Raw genomic sequence first — 6,108 nt, forward strand, 5'->3', positions numbered from 1 at the left:
TCCCAGGCTGTACCTCCTAGTCCTATGGCATTCATTTAGAAAATTGTCAAGACTTCAGTCGCCATCCTTCGGCTCTAAATTGATCCCGTAGGCCTTCGAGGTTGGTTTACAACACATTTTCTTCCTTTGGATGGTGGGATTGCCGGCCTCCCATTTTCCTTTCTCCCTCCCGTCACTTTGTTCTCCACCCCCACCCCAGTGCTATGGATTTTCACAATAATATTGATGGGTTGAATCCCCCAAACTTATTGGGGTTTGGGGCTGGTTGTCATGAGGTGTCTCAGAAATTATTTGTAGGCTCAGACCATTTCTTAATCGAGAGGCAAAAATTCCGGTCCGTGATCGGCAGTGGGCTAAGTTCCAAAAGGGAGTTAAGCCATTAGCAAGAGGAAAGACGCAGGCCACGTTCCCTAGTGGAATTAATGATGATTAATCATAATTAACAAGGGGCATGACGCTGTAAGGCGGGCAAAGTTCTAGGAGAACTTATTGCCATAAAGCAGGCAGTTCCTAATGAACCAGCCATTGCGATGCTTAGATGCTTAGTAAGTGGGCTAAGTTCCTAAAAGGAGCTGGCAAAGAAGGGTTCTTTTGCAGGAGAAAAATAACCTCCAGAGTTGCTATCTATGGCTTGGTCTTCTGACTGTATTTAACTATGGGGTTATGATAATTTTCAGATGAAGGAAGGAGTTTGATAAGGAATCCAACAAGGGCTCACTGCCACAAAGGCCCGCTTAAGAGCAACAAAATCATTGCCCTTCCCTGCAAGCCTCCGACAGTAGCTGTGAGAATTCAACTAGAGCCCCCTGCAACAAAGGCTCACTTAAATTCAACAAAAGCCTTCTCTTGTCACTGGCCCCACCCCGGCCCCAAACCTAGTTCCCAATGTCCTGGGATTTTATTCACCTCATTAATATCATACCATTTCATTTTGTACCCATGCTATCCATGGATGTCAGAAGACTTGGATTCAGATCCTATCTCTGCACATAGTAGCTTGATTCTCCCAGGCAAGTCATTGAATCTCTTTGAGCCTCGGTTTCCCTGCCTATCAAACAGGAATCACAATATCTATATAGTACCTGCCTCACGGGGCTCCAGGGCTGTGAACTTCAAAGTTGAGAGTAGTTTCTGATGAGGGTGAGGATGATGTAATGTCCCATCTGCCTTAATTTCCTTTAAAGGTTTTTTTTTTTTTTTAATCCAATTGGATGTGTTGTGCTATATTCGCCTTCATTTTGGGGCTGTTGTTGAACTGAATTTGTTATTTTTCTTTCTAGCGACTTCTCTTTGGACCTTTCAATCCATTATCTGGGTCCATTGTGCCTGAGGGCTTTCTTTTCTGCTTGCTCATTTCCTTGTCCTTTCCGCCTCCTTATCTGAGGAGATTCTCATTTGTGCTTCTTTGGTCGCTCCCATTCTTCTCTACTTTCCTCCTTTTCTTCCTTTCTTTTTTTTAAATGGTGGGTCATTGATCTCTATTTTTGCAGGGGATATTGAGGGGCTGGGCTCTTATCTCGCCTCAAACTTCATCATCTCCCGGAACTTCACAAGTCTGCTCCTTTCACAGCCTTAGCTTTCTTAATTGCAACAGGAGAATGAATCCCCGAGCTAGCACTCAGCATTGTGAGAGTTCCAATTTCTGGACCTTTGGGGATCTGAGGAACTGTGCGATTTCACCTGGGCTTTCCCAGCCTGCCTCACTTGGGAGAAGGGCTCCAAGCTACACCTGTCCCTTCTGGCTACAGTACAGGGGGTATTGGCAGAGAGGTGGGAAAGCCCAGGCAAGGGAGACACTCGCTCTCGGGCCTAAATCTGAAGGGTGGAAAACAGCTGGAACCTATGCTCCAGCCAAGGTATCAGCATAGGATGGAAAGAAAGTGGCAGTTTATCTAGTGGAAGCTGGTGGGACCTGGGCCTGGGCTTGAAGAAATGATAAGTGGGATGAACGAATGCAGAGGTCTGACAAAGCCTGGGCTTGAACCCATCAGAGGAAAGGGAGCCGAGCCCCAAAAGTGACACAGGTGCCGGATCCACCACTGCCACAAAACCACCAGAAGGGCATTCTGTGAAATGCCCCCGAAGCTTGACCCCAGAGTAGAGTCAAGAGAAGAAAGTGGCTACTCCCTCTCCTTGGAGGAGCTGGGGGACCATGTGTGGGGGAGGCCCACGTGTGGAGGAGCCCATATGCCGAGGGGGGCTACTGTGGAGGAGCCCACATGCCGAGGGGGGCCACATCTGGACTTTGCTCACATTTTCGGAACTTCTCGACATATCGATCGATTTTGCTGGTTTTGTTCTTTTTCTCTTGTTCTTTTTCCATTACAAGTGTTGTTTGTTATATAGATGGCTCTCTGAGGGGGAGGGAGAAGGATACTGGGAGAAATTCTGATGATATTAAAAAAAAAAAAAAAGACCAAACTAGCAAACAGTTCTTCAAAAAACCAAAAATATGCCCTTATCATACTTGCCATTAGATAGAGAGGGCTCCCAAGTTACAGCGCCGGGGAGAAGAAAGCCCTATTGTCTGCTTCTCACCTTTCCTCTCGGTGGTCCCCGGTGGGCCTTTGGCTCCTGTCCTCAGCCATCCCCGCCCCCAGGCTCCTTTTGGAAACCCTGCCCCTTACTCTAACCCTGACCCGAAATGCTCAATTCACACTGGGTCATTGACTCGCTCTGGCCCTGAGCAAGGTCCTTCCCATTTCTGGGTCTTTGCCGCCTTCTCTGAAACTCACCTCCGAGTCATCTTCCTCCCTGATATTCCCTAAGTAGTTCAGAGGGAAGCGTAACACTAAGGCCAGCTAATACCCGCTGGGCCACGGCTCTGGCTCCAGGAGGTCAGTTGGTTAGAAGGAAGAAATACAGAAGAGGCAGCCAGCTGGGCGGGGACATGACACCTGTGGATGGGGTGGCTCAGCCCAGCTGGCAGCGGCCCTGTATCCCCAACTAGTGTTTGTGTTGAGTACGGCCCAGTAAAAGCACAGGCCGTGGGGGCCTAGGGATATTCCGTAGAGAAATTAGAGTTAACCTAGCCCTAGCCACGACCCACTGCTCACAAGCCCTCCGGGATTGACTCTCTATGGCTTGCTTGCTTGGCAGTGCGGGCCTTCTGCAAGCTCACCCAGATCCTCTTGTCCCACTCTGTCTCCTATACAGGTCTATCTCTTTTTTGTCCCACAAGCTCCGTGGCCTTCCGAACCTTCGCTTTTGTCAGCCCCCTTCCTCCCCCTTCATCGACTTTATTGGTTTTAAGTCCGGCCTTTTCAGCGGAGGCCCGACTCAAGTCCCACGGCCTCCAGAGAGTCACAGATTTCCCAGGCCGCAGGGTTAGCTTGGTTTCCCCCATATAGATGTTGTGAGGGCAGAAGCCATGCTTTACACGTTCCTGTGTGTTCTCATCAGGATAGCCTAACACAGTACCCCTCTGCATGCACACAAACACACACAGACACACACAGAGACCCACAGAGACACACACACAGATACACACTAACACACACAAACACCACACAAACACACAGAGACACACATAGATACACACAGATACACACAAACACACAGAGACGCACACAGACACACAGAGACACACACAGATACACACAAACACACAGAGACGCACACAGACACACAGAGACACACACAGATACACACAAACACACAGAGACGCACACAGACACACACAGAGACACACACAGATATACACAAACACACAGAGACACACACAGACACACACAGAGACACACACAGATACACACAGACACACACAGAGACACACACAGACACACAGAGACACACACAGATACACACAAACACACAGAGACGCACACAGACACACACAGAGACACACACAGATATACACAAACACACAGAGACACGCACAGACACACACAGAGACACACACAGATACACACAGACACACACAGAGACACACACAGATACACACAAACACACAGAGACGCACACAGACACACGCAGAGACACACACGGATACACACAAACACACAGAGACGCACAGACACACGCAGAGACACACACAAACACACAGAGACGCACACAGACACACAGAGACACACACAGATACACACAAACACACAGAGACGCACACAGACACACACAGAGACACACACAGATACACGCAAACACACAGAGACGCACACAGACACACAGAGACACACACAGATACACACAAACACACAGAGACGCACACAGACACACAGAGACACACACAGATACACACAAACACACAGAGACGCACACAGACACACACAGAGACACACACAGATATACACAAACACACAGAGACACACACAGACACACACAGAGACACACACAGATACACACAGACACACACAGAGACACACACAGACACACAGAGACACACACAGATACACACAAACACACAGAGACGCACACAGACACACACAGAGACACACACAGATATACACAAACACACAGAGACACGCACAGACACACACAGAGACACACACAGATACACACAGACACACACAGAGACACACACAGATACACACAAACACACAGAGACGCACACAGACACACGCAGAGACACACACGGATACACACAAACACACAGAGACGCACAGACACACGCAGAGACACACACAAACACACAGAGACGCACACAGACACACAGAGACACACACAGATACACGCAAACACACAGAGACGCACACAGACACACAGAGACACACACAGATACACGCAAACACACAGAGACGCACACAGACACACAGAGACACACACAGATACACACAAACACACAGAGACGCACACAGACACACAGAGACACACACAGATACACGCAAACACACAGAGACGCACACAGACACACAGAGACACACACAGATACACGCAAACACACAGAGACGCACACAGACACACAGAGACACACACAGATACACGCAAACACACAGAGACGCACACAGACACACGCAGAGACACACACAGATACACGCAAACACACAGAGACGCACACAGACACACAGAGACACACACAGATACAAGCAAACACACAGAGACGCACACAGACACACAGAGACACACACAGATACAAGCAAACACACAGAGACACGCACAGACATACACAGAGACACACACAGATACACACAGACACACACAGAGACACACACAGATACACACAAACACACAGAGACACACACAGACATACACAGAGACACACACAGATACACACAGAGACATACACAGATACACAAACACACAGAGACACACACAGACACACAGAGACACACAGACACACACAGATACACACAAACACACAGAGACACACAGAGACACACACAGAGACACACACAGACATACACACAGAGACATACACAGATACACACAAACACACAGAGACGCACACACACACAGAGACACACAGACACACACAGATACACACAGAGACACACACACATACACACAAACACCATACAAACACACACAGACACACACAGAGACACACACAGATACACACAAACACCACACACACACAGACACACACACAGACACACACACAAACACACACAAACACCACACAGACACACAGATACACACAAACACACAGAGACGCACACACACACACAGAGACACACAGACACACACAGATACACACAGAGACACACACACAGACACACACACACCACACAAACACACACAGACACACACAGAGACACACACAGATACACACAAACACCACACACACACACACACAAACACACACACAAACACACACAAACACCACACAGACACACAGATACACAGAAACACACAGAGACACACACACACAGACACACATAGATACACACAAATACACACAGACACATACAGAGACCCACAGAGATACACACACAGATACACACAAACACACGCAAACACCACAGACACAGATACACACACAAACATAAACATACACAAACACACAGACACACACAAACACACATAGAACACAGATATACACAAACACCACACATAGACACACACACAGAAACACACACAAACATAAACATACACAAACACATACAGACACACACAGAGACACACAAACACACAGAGACATACATAGATACACACAAACACACAGAGACACAC

Source organism: Antechinus flavipes, chromosome X, assembly GCF_016432865.1.
Source record: "Antechinus flavipes isolate AdamAnt ecotype Samford, QLD, Australia chromosome X, AdamAnt_v2, whole genome shotgun sequence".
In the NCBI taxonomy this organism is placed as follows: domain Eukaryota; kingdom Metazoa; phylum Chordata; class Mammalia; order Dasyuromorphia; family Dasyuridae; genus Antechinus; species Antechinus flavipes.